Source organism: Schistocerca nitens, chromosome 1 (genome assembly GCF_023898315.1).
Source record: "Schistocerca nitens isolate TAMUIC-IGC-003100 chromosome 1, iqSchNite1.1, whole genome shotgun sequence".
Taxonomy (NCBI): Eukaryota; Metazoa; Arthropoda; class Insecta; order Orthoptera; family Acrididae; genus Schistocerca; species Schistocerca nitens.
Window position 1 is genome coordinate 827,203,363 of NC_064614.1, and position 17,184 is coordinate 827,220,546.

Consider the following 17,184-nt stretch of genomic DNA (forward strand, 5'->3'; position numbering starts at 1 on the left):
TTTTTAATAGAAATAACCGATACCATTTATATATCGATTCTTGTATAGGTGAACATTATCTCAGCCACTTTACTAAAAGAATTTCATATGATTTTGTATACAATGTGTTATGTTTGGGGCTAAAATATCTAAAAAGAAATCAGTTTGTTAGTACTCTGTACATACAGTTAAAATCACACTTTATTTTTAAATAGATATTTGAAATTACGAAATATCTAACATACATAAAATGTCTATTATTAGTTGCACAATCTGACAATAATTATAAAATTTATTTCTGGACTCATTTACAACATAATGATATATTTTAGGGAAGATTCTTCTTTTTTCAAGAAAGTTTGTAAACTCTTTTGCTTTGTAAACCTTTTGGAATATTTTGAGTACCACAGAATGAAGGAGTAGTGGGCGTGCCTCTGATGGAATCAGACATGTTTCTGATTGTGTCACTTATAATGTAATTTGTGGTGTGATAGAAGTGGAAACTATAAAGATGGTGCGATATTGAAAAATATGACAAAGAATAAAATTCAAGGATAATATAGGCAAATGTTGATCAGCTGCTTAGTCATCAGGAATCCACAATGTTAAACCAAAGTTTCATCCACAAGAATGTACCCCTAGACACAACAAGAAAAAGTGAAGATAAGTAAAAAGTATTTCTTTTGTATATCTAATATGCCTCTTGAAGCTTTCGAAACTTGTGCAGAGACAGAGAATTTTAATTGTGATGTCTGAGAGGGTAAGATTACAGCATCAACCAAACATCAACAAACAGCTCAAAAGTCCACAATTTGAAATGGACATTCTTCAGAAACAGTTATTGGTGCTGATAGTAAATAAGTGGAGCTGCACCAGATAAAGTAGACTGTCACTCACTATAGCTGCTTAGTCCCACTGACACTAAGGCTGCAAATTGTCATCCTATTTAGGTCTCCACACCATACATGGCACACACGCTGCTCTTCACTGTTGCTGTCCTCCATGCCGCCCTTAGCAGAACAGTGGCAGCAATGAAGTATTGCATTCAAAGACTACTTTCAAACACTTGGACTTGCCATACCAAAGAACGTTCCACTTTGATGCAGGATAGTACAGGGTTTCACATCCTGGTAAGAGGAAAACCATTGACCCTACTAATTTCAATTGCCTCTTTATAAACACTGTTCCAAAAACCAAAAGTGCTGACAATCATCACATTTTCATCAAATTTCATCCCATGTCCCTCATCGAGGCAATGTTCTGCTACTGCCAATTTTTACAGCTGTTGTAATCTCATATGAAGATGATGTTCCACACACCTGTCCTAAACTGTGTGACTGGAATGGTTGATGTAAGCCTTCCCACACTGATGTGGAATTTTATAAGTGCTAGGCTTCCGAAGCCCCAAATCATCTATCACAGAGCTGAGTAGTGCCCTAATCTTGGAAGTTGGATGAAACATACTCTTAATATTAAAACACCTTAAAACTCTTCCAGTCTTAAACAATGTGCCTCCAGCATATGGAATAAAGGCCAACAGATTTGTGAGGCTGTGGAGTTTGGACCACCCCAGAGGCGCATGAAAAGGAACATAGATCAGTGGCCTTATGCCTTATTCTGGAGGCATATCATTTAAGACTGGAAGAATTTTAAAGAGTTTTGAGATTAATAGTGCATCCCATCCAAGATGTAGCAGTCCATTGAAACTAATTTAAAACACGTATTTTTTGAGCCAATTTGAAATAAACAGGAATCACTGATGTAAACAAAAGTTAGTGCTATAGGTAAACCAATACTTATAAAATTGTTACAATGAAACTGTTTACTAAATTATAATTGTATTGAAGTATATAAGTCCTGTAATTGGTAAGAATATTTAGAATTAATTGGATGAAATCTGGAACAAATGATCGAGTACATTGGTCAAAGTCATTTCTTTGAAACTGATATGGATTTGTGTTAAAACAGTATCTAAATTAAAGTCTGTGGTATTTAAACGAAAAACCAACTGAAAGAATCAAAATTGATAGAAAATTAAAAATGTAACTAGCAAAAATGTTATAAGTGGCATATAAACATAGGCAGTTCTTTAGGTGTTTTGTCAATAATAAATAAAAGACCTATTTTGCCACATTCAATGGGAGACTTGGAAACATATACATTGGTAGGAACATTTTCTGAACCATGTATCTTTTGCATTTTATAAAAATAGTAAAGGTATTGTTAATATTTCATATTTGAGTATTTGCACAGTTCTAAAAAGTTAAATGCTTGAAAATTGATAAATGTATTTGCTCTATAAGAGCTAGTGCAACTGTTGAAATATGTCATTACTTTTGAGGCAACAGTTTTAGTTGTAATTTTATTAAAATACTCTTTATAACAATATGAAGGATTGTTCGGATTTATATATAAAGGGGCAGCCATGTTGGCATTGGACAGCAGTGTCTTATGAGATGTCATGCAAAAAGCATGTAATTGCTTAAGTAATATGTTATTCAGTGTTGTAAGCATGTCAGTATTTTTGAGTTTTGTCAAAGTAACATAATAATTATGACATGATATAGAAAAAGGTTCTGAAACATAATGTCTGTATTGGTCATTCTTGGTGTGAAAACCAAGTTACAGTGGACATGAAGGAACACAGTGCTTGTGGCAGCAGCAGATAAAAAACAGTTGGATGAGTACACCCTACATAATTATAAGAATTTTTAATAATAATTTCACATGTGGTGAATGGACCTGGGATATGTCATGATTCTGTAAATTAATCTTACATATTGCTTCTGAAAAAGTTTGTAATTCTATGCTGTATTTGAGGGTTGCATGAGGAAAACAATGAGATGGTAATCAGCAGCACTACAATATGAAGAACATAATGATAAACACCAAAAATGAGGTAACTGAAATAATTAAAAAGCATAGAAGAAAAGTATTGTAAGTACAAATTTTATTTGATTCTTTTGTGACTTGTTTGAAATTTTTTGCTAGCTTTGTTAATACGGAAGACAACAGGGAGGTTGACATAAATAATGAGAATGGTGCAAATGTTAGTGGGGAGGAAACAAATTATAATCACGCAAGTATTTGCTCATCAACCCATCATGAAGGTAATGTAGTTAATCGAAACAACGGAACTGGGGAGAACAGTGACCACAATAACGAATAATGTAAGTGAATGTTCACCTTTTCGAGGGTTCGAGTCAAGTGTGTCTGTTTTTGATAGATTAGTTCAACTAATGGAGGAACAGAAAAAGTTGATTGATGAACATAAAATTTCTCTTGATCAAAAACTTGACTCTACTGAAAAGAAATTAGATGGACATGGGAACCAAATATGTGAAACAAAAAATAGCCTAGAAAAATGTTGGGTACAAGTAGACAAAATTACCAAACAAGTGTCAGTTATAGAGGGAGAAATTTGTACTTCAAAACAAGAAAAGAAGAATTTTTAAGAAAGGTTAGATTCTGTAGAAAGAAAAGATGATAGTTTCGAAAAATTTGCAACCTCAGAATTTCAACATTTAAAAAAGTTAAACAAAGATATAGTGAAAAAAATTTTTGAGACAGATAAAAATATACAATTTTACAAAACTAAAAGAAGATATAGGTACATGTTTAGGGCAAATTTCAATTCAAAAATTCAGGAAACTGAGGATACTGTTACTATAAAATCTTTCAGCAATTACAATCAATTTTGGAATAATATTAATATCAAAACCTTTTCAGGGGAAGGGAATATACATCCTGTCGACTTTGTTTCAAATTAAAGACAATTTTGAAAGTAGCATGAGTGATAATTTAATGTGCTTTTATGAATAAAGTTTGGTCAGACACTAGACAAGCCAGAATCAAGTCCGAGTTCTTAAATGGTCCAAATTTCAAGCAAGGAAGTGGTCGAATGAAAACATTTTGTGAACAGCAGTTAAAAACATTAGTGCATTTAGATAAGCCATTAGATGAGATGATTCAAATTGATGCTTTCAAAAGATGTTTGCCACAAACAGTACAGTGGAGTCTGATCTATGGGCCTGACGGCACTAATGAGGAACTTTTGAGATATGTTGACAAATTAGACTTAGCCTGGGAAAGAAATGAAAGATATAATGACAGGGAAGTTGACAGTAGAAATAGAGACAACAGAGCTTTCAATGATCATTTTGAACATAGGGATAGGAGGATAAATTTTAGAAATGAAAATTATATGGGAGTGTACCAAGGGAACAGTGGATTCAGAAATGATGACAGAAGAAATGGGGAAAGAAATGATAGGCAGAGGTCAGAGAACAGAAATTTTGAACCAAGAAATAGGCAGTGGGGACAAGGCCAAGGAAATAATGGTAACAATTTTGAGAACAGAAGGAATTGTCTGGGAAACTAAGGCCTGCCTCTTTCGGAGCCTGGCAGAGTGAGGCAAATAGAAATGATGTTTCCAGAATGAGATTTTCACTCTGCATCGGAGTGTACACTGACATGAAACTTCCTGGCAGATTAAAACTGTGTGCCGGACCGAGACTCAAACTCAGGACCTTTGTGTTTCGCAGGCAAGTGCTCTACCATCTGAGCTACCAAAGCACAACTCACACCCCGTCCGCACAGGCTCACTTCTGCCAGTACCTCGTAAGTGAAAAAGGGATTTTGCCTGATAGAGAAAAGATTGGGGCCATCGCAAAATTCCCAAAACCTAGGAATAAAAAAGATTTGAAGTCATATTTTGGATTAGTGACCTTTTATCGTAAATATGTGGAAACACAGGCACTTAATGCACCATGTTTAAATAACCTATTAAGAAAAAATGCAGTGTGGGATTGGTCTGATGAATGTCAGCTACCTTTTGAGGAAATTAAGAAAGAGTTGATAGAAAGTGAAATCCTTTATAGGCCTGATTTATCATTACCATTTTGCTTGATGACCGACAGTTGTGATTATGGTGTGCGGGTGCATTTGTTCCAAGAAAATGAAATCAATAGGGAAATAGAACATCATTCTATAATGTTTGCAAGTAGAACCTTACAAAAAAAAAAAAAAAAAAAAGAGAGAGAGAGAGAGAGAGAGAGAGAGAGAGAGAGAGAGAGAGAGAGAGGGAGAGAGAGAGAGAGAAATTATATGATTACAGAAAAGGAACTTTTGGCAATAGTATGGGTTTCAAAAAATTTAAAAATGTCCTTACAGCAGTTTAGATATACAGTTCATTTCATAAAAGGAAAGGAAAATGTAATGGCTGATGCCCTGTCAAGAATGCCAGTGGGAAATGTAAATGATAATGAAAATGATGGTGAAGGAAAGAATTTCATAATTATGTACTTTAAAGATGTGAAAGAAGAAAATGAAATTAGGAAAATCTGTAATCAATTGAGAAGATACCAAAATTGTGATGATAATTGGAAGCTTGTTAAAAGTTATTTAGGGAAGAAAGGTCATGAGAACGGACAAATGCACTACCAAGTCATCAAAGGCATTCTGTTTTATAGACACAACCAAGACAATGATGTATGGAAAGTTTGCTGGCAGATTCTCACATCAGAACTTTGATAAAATATACACATGAAAGTTTCGGACACTGTGGTGCAGTGCAATGTATTCAAAAAATCCAAGAATCTGTATATTTTCTTAACATGTCTAGGAGGGTTAGGACTTTACTTACCAGTTGTGATCAATGTCAAAGAACAAAAGTTAAAAACAAAACCAACAAGGGTCTTTTATAAGATGTGATACCTCATAAACAGTTGGATTTAGTGGGAGTAGATTTGTATGGCCAACTTCCGAGTGCTAAAGGAGGGTTTCGGTATATTTTTGTTATTGTAGATTTATTTTCAAAATATGCAAAATTTTATCCTGTAAAGAAAGCAACTAGCAAGATAATAGCAACCAAATTTGTGAAAGACTACTTTATTAAAGTGGGTAAACCAAAGCAATTTTATCAGACAATGGGAATCAGTTTACTTCAAAGTTTTGGAAAGAATTTGTAGAAGAATATAATATCAGACATATCCTAATTTCATATTATTTACCAAAATGTAACCTGACTGAGCATTATGTGAGGGAAATTGGAAGATTATGTAGAACTTACTGTCATAAGGAACATACTAACTGGTTAAATTATATTAATGATTTTGAAGATATTATGAATAGCCTACAACATACTACCACAGCATACTCTCCTTACGAGATCATGTTTGATCAAAAGTCACCTTACTTAATTAAAGAACTTATTGAGTTTACAGCCTGTAAAAACATAACAGCAGTGGAAAGAGAGGAAGTAGTTAGAAGAACCATGAATGACTATTATGAAAAGAGAAAGAAATGGTGTGACAAACACATAAAAAACACAGAATTCTAAGTTGGAGATTTAGTTTTGACAAAAAGTTACACCAAATCTAAAGCTCTAAATAATGAAATTAAAAAATTCTTTGATATTTATGTAGGACCATTTGAAATTGTTGAAAACCCACATCCAAATGCATACAGACTTGTATATCCAAAATCCAAAAAGTTATTTCGACTTAGGAATGTTACAAAGCTAAAATTGTACAGACAACCTTAATTACCCATTTAGCATCATGATATTTGTTCTTTGATATTTGACACACCATCAGAAATTTATTTGAAATGCATCTTACATTACACAGTCAAGATCATCCTGTATACTTTAGCAAACTCTATGGTGAGTACTTTAACCCAGTGGAAGTGAAATAACTAATAGAAAGAAATTTATTCTCACCTCTGTTATCACTGAATATCTCAACATTTTTTTGGAATTCTTATATCCATCATGAATTATGAATTAAAAAGTGGTCTGTGGAGTTGAGGTAGTTAAGACTACATTCTGTGCACTGTATAATCAAGATAAAATCTGGTGGTGAAAATCCTCTCAGAAACATTTTTTCAGTAATTTTGCGGTGAAATTTAACAGGTAGGGGATCTGTGGTACTTTCACAGAGACACCATGTGGCATTGGTACCTTGCCCCAGCCAGTGACTTCATATTTATTTTCTGGAATCACTCCTCTTCTACTATCCTATCTAGATAGTAAGAACAGTTAGGTTTCTTCTACTATCCTAGGGTATACAGAGTGCAACATGTAAGACACAAGACCATATCTTGACCAGTCACTTAACTTACATTGTGGGAAAAGTAAACAACATCAATTTCATTTTTTGTAACCAATGTTTTCAAAAATGATATCCATTTTTCTTATTAAGATTCGACATGTAGTAGTTTGCCACTGCGTACCAGTAAAATGTAACAGAGTAAGAAAGATTTTTGTGGTAGGTGGTGGTAAGATTTTATGCTGATTTTGTAAGCCATGCCTATGAAATGTAAGACAGGAGAACTTATTTTTGAAATGAACTGATGTTGGATTATGACTAGGGATGTTTTTCTTATGGAGATAAGTGGATGATAATTATGTATGTGACCGTAGAAATTATTGAAATTTTGCAAGTATGTGAGAGATGATCATGTTGTGGTAGCAGATTTGCAAATGAAGTGGATTATACATTGATATTTGCAATTTTGGTTTGATGATGATTATGATGCGTATATGAATGTAATGGATGTTGAGGTAGGTTAGGACATGATATTGGGGCACTCTGTTTTTTGCTGAAGTTTAATTTCTTTGACTAAGGAATATCTCATACAAGTGATATGATGCACACTGTAATAATCTGCTTAACTTGATACATTTTAACTTAGGCAACTGCTGATGTACTGTTACATGTAATATAATTTCCAATACTCATTTATTGGCTACACATTCTCAAACTTACGGCTGTTTATTTACACACTCTTCTGCTTGAAGTACCTTTTACCTCTACTATACACACTACTACTTGAAGTTGATTTTCTTACATGAAATATGTCATTGGACTTATACTTTCACGTGCCTTGTCGATTGGAAGGAGAACATATGTGATGCATGGACCGGCCAGAAATGATACATATTCATAAGTGAAACAAAAACATAACAAATTCAATAGGGTGAGATGTGGTGATGACTCATGTCCATGTTATGCTGGAATATTATAGATTATGGTTTGATCATCGCAATTTAAAAAAAAAATGTTATATAATTTTTCTTTGTAGCTTTTCACACCTGACTTTAAGATGTCCAGTAATTAAATGAAAGTTTATGAATACTCAGTGACACATATTGATAATTCAGACAATGTGATATTCGTCAGATGTTGTTTCTTGTGGTAAACACACTATTCTTTTTTAAAAAAAATAAATTAGTTTATCTTACCTAATTATGCATGAGAAACTTCTTTTCAAAATGAGAACATTTTTCTCACTTGAATGATCATCCCAAAGAGGGATTCCACTTTGTTTATTTATTGATCTGAAAATTGATATGATATTTGTGTACCTTATTTCTATTTTTTCATGTTTATGTATTAATTATGTTTGATCTGAACCAGATATCAGAGGAACTGCTTGTAAGTTAGCTGGTTATATGTAGCATTGGATACTTTTATCAATTAATACAAAGTTAAATATTTCAGTTACTCTGTCTAGCATAGGGTGTCCATTTCATTTTCATTGAAAAAGGGGACATTTAAAATAAATTAGAGAAAAACCTGGGACAATGAAGAAAAAAAACTGGACATAAATATTGTATTGACTAAATTTAATACACATACAAGTTTACCTTTACAACGTGCACTCAGATGATCCCAGATCACTTTTTACAATTATTCTGCCACACTATCACCGTACTTTTCACATTTATGTACCTTATCAAGAAGTGCATTTTCGTTTGAAATTGTATCATAAAAGTCAGTACACGATACACCATTAAAGTGTGTTTTGACAATGAGCAAGGCCCTCACTGTTTCAACTTTCATTTTGTTTTTCGTCATCTGACCACAAAGAGTTCACTAACGGAAACACACGTTCCACAGCAGCATTTGACCCAGGAATTGCCAGACAAAACTCCACCAAATGAATCATGTTTTTCATGTTAGTGTTTTTACTTTTGAAATAAGCAAATATTTTGCACCACGTTGCAATAACACTTTCTTTGTCTCTTTCTTCACTTTTTATGACGTTCTGTGCACATGAAAATTCATCGAACAGTTCGTCTTCATCAACAGGAAAATTTGGTACAATACTTTTAACAAAAACACAACACTCCTGAAAATCCTTCCACTGTAGCTGCTCCTTTTCAGTATTAACCCAATTAAATGCTTTAAAAGGTGTGACAAATTGTGAACACCATTCTTTAATATACTCAATGCAAGAGTCATAGAAGACGTCAGCATAAATATGAAATTGTTCTACAGTAATTTCACCCTCTTCTTCTAGCTTTCTTAGAGTCTCATGTATAAAGGATGTGAGAAATCTTTCAGATTTTCTACATTGAAATTTGCCCAATAATTTGTTTATTTCTTGATAAACTTCCACTATTGTGATTTCTTGTTTCTCAATATATTTAATTGTTGTGGTGAAAGGTTTTAGCTGGCTAACAAGAAAATGTAGAAGAACAATAGATTCAGGATTATCAAAGAGTTGTTTAAGGATAATAGGACACTTATCAAGGGAAATGAAATATGATTTCAGAGCAGGAAATATCTCTACAGTTCTTTCCAGTGCTGGTAGCAGAGATAGCCACCTTGTCTTGCTGTGCTCAAGTACAGTTTTGTATTCAGTTTTAGTAAACTTATAGAATGACTTCAGAGATTCAACCCTTATGGTATATATGTGTAAATGCTGGTAGATTTTGTTTACCATCAATTGGCAGTCGATGGGTAGGCAATCTGAGCCAGTTTGTAAGGAATTGTGCACCACATGTGCTGGACATCCAACACCTACTATATTATTCACTGTGTTCTGTTGCAGTTTATTGAACAAATTGTTTTTTCCTTTCCTCTGCTTACCACCAAATCTGGTGTTAGTGTTGTCTGCAGAAACTGCAATCACCTTTCCCTCAAGATCATATTTCTTTAAAACCTCCAGCACATAATTCTGAAGTAAATCTGAAGTTTCTTCAGCTAAATTAACCAATTCGAGCACTTTCACTGTGATGCCATTTTCAGGGTGAAAATACCTGATAAGCAGAGGAACCAACTTCAAATCCAGATGATTCGATGTATCAATCATTACAGAAATGAATCGAGCACTTTTCAGTTCATTTAAAACCTGCTGAGCTGCATACGGTGCAATAACATTTGTAATGACTGCATTACATCTTGTGTGTCCACATGTGAATTTAGGATTGAAAAGTTTTTTAACAACAGCTGTAGTACAGTCAATTGACTTAAAGCTATGGTTATGCATTGCACTGTGGTATGCAAATGTAGCTTCTTGTGCTGCCAACTGCCTATCCACTTCTGTTACTGATTTTAAGTTTACATAGTAGTCACTCATGCATTTATTTGCTCTTTTCGTTTGATCACTCATGCGATGTTTCTTCGTCTTAACGTGATTCACAGTGTCAGACCTTCCACCATGACCAATAGCAAATTTTGATCTGCACAACATACATTCTACAGGTTCTCCACTACCAGTGATAAAAGGAGACTTGCTTTTTATATTGCTGTTACAATTACACTTTCGTTTTGGCGTAATGAAATAGTGATAGCACAGTGCAAAACATTATCAGTGTGGTGATGAAAGCCAGAGAGCTCTAGACCGAAAGGACGGATTCAGTGGATCGATTTAGAAGAGAAGAACCTTCGTTGTTATTCGTAACCTATAGTGCGTTTAAAATTACTTGCGACTTTTGACAGTTCGGTACATGTTTGGGGTATGCTGAAAGTCATCACACGCTTTCTAGCTTAAATAATTGCACAGTTAATAGCAAGTCAAACAACCAGTAGCATCAAATACTCTAGCCAAGCGGAATCATAAAAAACGGGACATTTGAGAGTCCCCAAAAAAACTTTCAGGACAGAGGGACATTTCAGTAAAAAACGGGACTGTCCCAGGAAAAACGGGACGAATAGACACCCTAGTCTAGCAGAATGCTATTGTTTACCCTTCATCGATCATTTAATAGGGAGTGTTGGGGTTAATTTTCAGGGACTGGGAAGGTGAAGCTGTGGCAAGTCTGTTCTGTAGGGAATGCCAAACACACTTCTCCCTCTGGCCCCACAATGAAGTACTTGAACAGTGAGGGTCCTGGGTAGGGCGATAGGGGGGTTTCCTGTCTTAGAGGTCTGTCATCTTTTCTTCTTCATCTCCAACACTCCGAATCTTCAATTTCATTTCTTACTTATCACCAGAGTACCAAGCTGTCTTTCCCTGTGTCCACATGTATATGTCTCTATTGCTAAGACCCTTCTCATTTGCCGTGTCAGTTATTGTCTTTATGACTAAAGCCTATTGTATAGGAGGATCCGGGAAACAAGCCAGCATTTCTGCATTGTTAAATATAGTGAGTTTCAAAGATGTTACATGTATAGATAATCTTTGATATAATTGATGATACACTTTTGCTAATTTGAGAGTAGCTATACAGTTTTCAACTTGATGTACTGATAGTTTTTGATAAGGATGATTTAAACATGTATTATGTATATATGTATAACCATAGTTTCAAAGATGTCATATGTATAGATTATCATTGATATAATTGATGATACACTTTTGCTAATTTGAGAGCAAGTATACAGTTTTGAACTTGATATACTGATGGTTTTTGATAAGGATGATTAAAACACGTATTATGTATAGATTTTTTTAAATTATTTATTTGTTATCTTTTTTTGCATATTGATAAGGATGATTCAGACACGTATTATGTATAGATTTTTTTATTTATTTGTTATCTTTTTTTGCAAACATCATAGCATTTTTACACAATTTTTGTACAAACAGTAGGAATTTGCAATCCACATGTACCTACAAGAAGCCACTAATGGGTGATGCACTTGGCAATATATGGTACAGTACTTCATAATGCAACGTACAGTTGTTACATAGTATAGGTATTTGAATTTACAGCACGTTGTTACAAAAATAATATATATTACAATTACCTCAGAACAGTATATCATATAGATAGAAGAGTTAGGCCTACATTTAAGAATAGCTACATTTTAATATCAGTATTAATTCAGTGAGTACAAACATTTGAGAGTTAAGAATGATTTTAATTCCATTTTGAATACTTTACCTCTGTGGCATCTTATAGCACTTGGCAGTTTGTTAAACCATATCTGGCCATTAATCCATGGGCTATGATCTGTTGTCTTTAGTTTAGTTCTGTTTCTGAAGAAGCAATCTTTATGTCTTGTGTTATGGGTATGCACATCAGAGCACTTAGTTTCATTATTTTTGTGGTCCACAAAGAATGTTATTAATTTGTACAGATACAGGGAATATACTGTTAGATATTTATGTTGTACAAAGGTTTCCCTACATGAATCCTTGTATCCTAGTCGATGCACTGTCCTGATTGCTCTTTTCTGCAGTTTTAGGATTCTGTTCAGGTGTCTATGAGCAACACATCCCCATAACTCTATTCCATAATTAATATATGCAAATATTGTCCCATAATAAGCAGTTTTTAATGTTTGTTCAGAGACTAATTTTCATAGTTTGCTAGTTAAGTGCAGTGAACTGCTGATTTCATTGCATACATAATTGATATGGTCTACACATCTAAGATTTTCATCTAGGTGCATCCCCAGAAATTTACGTTTGTCAGTGTCTACTTTTTTGAAGCCACTTATATTATCAATACAGGTTTGGTACGAATTACCATGTTTAAATAGTAATAGCTGGTATTTGCTAATATTGACTTTTAGACCTTGATCATGGAAGTAAGTAGTTATATGACTTAAGCCATCAGTTGCAGCCAATGTCAAGTCATTAGTTTGTTTGCAAAAGAACAAAAGTGAGGTATCATCTGCATAACTACTAATTGGGAGTACAGAGGTGCCTCTAAATCAATAATGTAGACCACGAAAAGGAAAGGCCCAATACGGATTCCTGAGGTACACCTTGTTTTATTGTTTCATAGCTGGATTGGAAATGGTTGATCTGATCATTAATTTCATAACTCAGCTTTGTACACTGCTTATGATTGGTTACATAAGTGATCAGTAGTTGTATGGATGTGGCATTTATATTATGTTTCCAGTTTTCCTAGTAGTACCTCAGGGCTCACTGAGTCAAATGCTTTAGTAAGGTCTAGAAATATCCCTGCTGTCTGCATTCCCTCATCCAGGGCATCATACTTCTTGTAGAGAAATTTGGTAATTGCCGTAATGGTACTGTGATTCTTTCTGAAGCCATGCTGTGTTTCTGCTAGTAAATTATTCTTTGTGAAATAATCAGTAAATTGTGTCAACAAATCAGTTTCAAATATGTTACCAAAAATTGGTATTAGTGATATGGGCCTGAAGTTTGATAGCTCTTCTTTCGATCCTTTTAATGCACAGGTTTAACTGTACTTTTCTTCAATAAATTTGGAAATACGTGCTCCCTGATACTACTGTTGATCATATGGGTAATTATTCCAACTAATTCCTTATTGCAGTTTTTAATTATAATACTGCTCAGTCCATCACAGCCAGATGAGGTCTTATTCTTTAAGTTATTTATTATTTTTCCTATTTCTTCCACACTCATTTCCTTAAATTTAAAAGCAGTTTCCAGCCTAGGGTAAGGCTTTACCATTCAAGTCAGACCTGTGTTATTAACTGGATTCAAAGTTGAAGATATAAAATATTCCTTAAATATACTGCAGATTTTATCTGGATCATTAATATGGTTTCCTTCATGTTGGTTTCTGTCAATATGAGCATCTAACTTAGGGGTGGCTTTGCGATGTCTATTATATTCCATGAAGCCTTCCATGTATTTGTTGACTGAGCTATTTCCTTATCTAGGATCTGTTTTCTTAAATTTGAGAGCTGTTCCTGAAATTGTTTTTTAGCTTGATTGTACTCATCCTAAAATATTTGCAATTTATTTTACTTATGTAGCACACCTAGATCCTCAATATTTTTCCTGAGTTTAATCATGTAAGCTGGAAGAGCCAGTCTGGTGTATTTTACATTTTGGTTGTGAGTTACTACTTTATTAATTTCTTTCACTGGACAGCAAAAAATAAGATATTGTAAAATAATATCATAAAATTTGGCCCATTTGTATTCGGACCCATTTTGCTGAAGAACTAGTAGCCATTCCTCAGATGCTAGTTTCCTTTTAAAAGCATTAATGTTTTTCTCTTTAAGCATTCTTTTATGTTCTATGATCTGAGTCCTTTATTGAATGCTTGTATGTTAATAGTCTACAATTTGACATTTGTGGTCTGAGTAGTATAGTTTCAAATATGTCACATGTATAGATAACCTTTGATATAATTGATATATTACTCACTTATGTTTCATTTTGATGCCTGTTGGAACTCAAATTGGTGAAGAACCAAATTTCAAGAAATTTCTTGTATTATAAAGTGTAGTACCATATTATAAAAATGTATTTGATTTACCAAAAATCTTCAAGCAGTCTGTGTGCTGTGACTTAATCAATATTGGTACATGTAGTTCAAGTGGACTCTGTGGAGAATTGTCTTTTAGTCAGCCCCAGATGGCAATGTGTGGAAGTGTGATTATTCAGTAATATATGTGAATATTAGTGTAAAGTGCAGAGACTAGTGCAATAGCACTTGAGAATTTTGTACTAGTTATATAATTTGAAATCCAAAGTTACAATTTTACTTCATTTAGTTAATAAGAATATATTTTTAGTGATATGTTATCAAGGGACAAGTTAAAATTGCAAAATGAGATTTAAGACAGGAAATGTTTAAATATGATCAGTTGGAATTTTGCTGGATTGAACAATTCTGTTCAAAACAATCAATTACACGTAATGGTCATAAATATAGAAAGAGTTATTTACACCAGTGTCTCCATTGCACTCAGGGGAACCTGGAGGCTCTAATGACAGACATAATTATTCAGAAACAAGAGTAATTCAGCTAAATTCCATTAGATAATTTTTCCGATTGAAATAGATTTACCTCATATTCATGCTGAAATACAAGCTACAGACAATCCTGCGAATTAACTTGTCCTTTTTTTGTGCTATTAATCATTATTTTGTCTGATCCAGTTGAAACTGATACAAAATAATTTATGATAATCTTACATATTTAATTGAAAACATAGTTTACATTTCATTGTGATGTATGTGTACAGTTCATTTTGGAGATTAAGCAGAAATCTGATCTCATATCATACATAAATTGCTAATCCATCCAATTGATTGTAAAATGAGTACTGCTATGTGGGTCTGCCAGAAAAGGTTTTGTTGAACTTTTAGTTGCACTAATCCTTTTGGGAGTTGTTGAGACGTAATAGTCCACTCAAACCTATTTAAAACACATATTTTTTGAGCCAATTTGAAATAAACAGGAATCACTGATGTAAACAAAAGGTAGTGGTATAGGTAAACCTATACTTATAAAATTGTTACAGTGAAACTGTTTACTAAATTATAATTTTATTGAACTATATAAGTCCTGTAATTGGTAGGAATATTTAGGATTAATGTAATTAGGTGAAATCTAGAACAAATGATCCATTTTTGCAGGAAGGAAACGACATGGTGGTGTTTGCATTTATGTAAAACCTGGAGTAAAGGTTAAAAATATGACTGTAACTGAATCCTTGAATGAAGAAAAACATTTTGAGGCTGCAGCAATACAGTTGAATATGCAAAAGAGTAAATTAATAATAATGTCAGTGTACAGATCACCATGTGGTGATCCTGAAATGTTTAGAAATAAGTTAGAGACATTGCTCGAAATATTATATCATAAAAAATCAACAATAATTATAAGTGGAGATTTTAATCTCAACTTATTGACTGAAGGTGCATCCACAGATCAGTTCCTGAATGTTTTACACGGCTTCAATTTGTGTCCACATATAACTAATCCTACAAGAATAACAAACTCTTCAAAAAGTCTCATAGATAATATCTTCACAAATATACATGCCATAGATATAGATGTAATAAATGTTGACCTAGGAATATCTGATCACAATGCACTTATCCTTAAATTTCCCATAGCACCTGTGACCAAAAATAGTTCATACCAAATGTACAAAAGAACCTTCTCCACAAATAGTTGCAGTCACTTCATAAATACACTGACTAACCAATCATGGGCAGAAGTACTGTTACAAACTAGCACAAACACTGCATATAATGTTTTTTCTTCCCTGTTTATGTTGAATTTTGAAATGTGTTTTCTAAGAAACTTGTCAAAACAAACACATATGGGCATACACATGCTAACTCCTGGATCACAACAGGTATTAGAAATTCCCCCAGGACCATGAAAATGCTTAACTATAGACTGAAAAGTTGGACTGACCCCAAGTTTAAAGAATATGTAACAAATTACAAAAAAAAAATATATAGAAAAGTAATTACAAAAGCAAAATTACTAAGTAATGATAAAGTAATAAGAAAATTAGGCAATAAATCAAAAACTATTTGGGAAATTATGAAAAGGGAAACAGGTAAGGGCCTCAAGGATCAGGAAATAGTACTCAAAAATAGTGAAAATATTGAATTGAAAGATGAAACTCTGGAAAATTACATTAATAATTACTTTTTAAGTGTACCAGTGTCATTAAGTAAAAACTTTACTAAACATGAGAAATTAACAGCCCCAAAAGTAGACAGTAGTATGTTGTTAACTCCCACAAATGATAATGAAATATTAAAGGTGATAAAGAGTCTAAAATCAAAAATGTCTGCAGGTGTGGATGAAGTGCCTGTGTCAATAATAAAAAGAGTTGCCCAACAAATTATAAAGCCCCTGGTACATATTGCCAATTTGTCTTTCAGCGAAGGTGTGTTTCCTGAGAGGTTGAAAATCTCTAAGGTTAGGCCTCTGTTTAAAAAAGGAGATCCATACAAGGTAGAAAATTATATACCAATATCCCTTCTCCAATCATTTTCAAAAATTCTAGAGAAATTAATGAAAACCAGACTCATAAATTACTTAGATGCTCACATACTTCCAAACTGCAATCAATATGGCTTTCGCTCGGGCCACAGCACAGAATCAGCTATCCATGCCTATACCAAAGAGATTGTCAGGAGTCTCAACACTAAAAAATGTGTAGTGGGAATTAACTTAGATTTATCTAAAGCTTTTGATACAGTAAATCACAAAATTCTGTTAAACAAGATGGAGGCAATAGGTGTAAGGGGAGTTGTGAAGCAGTGGTT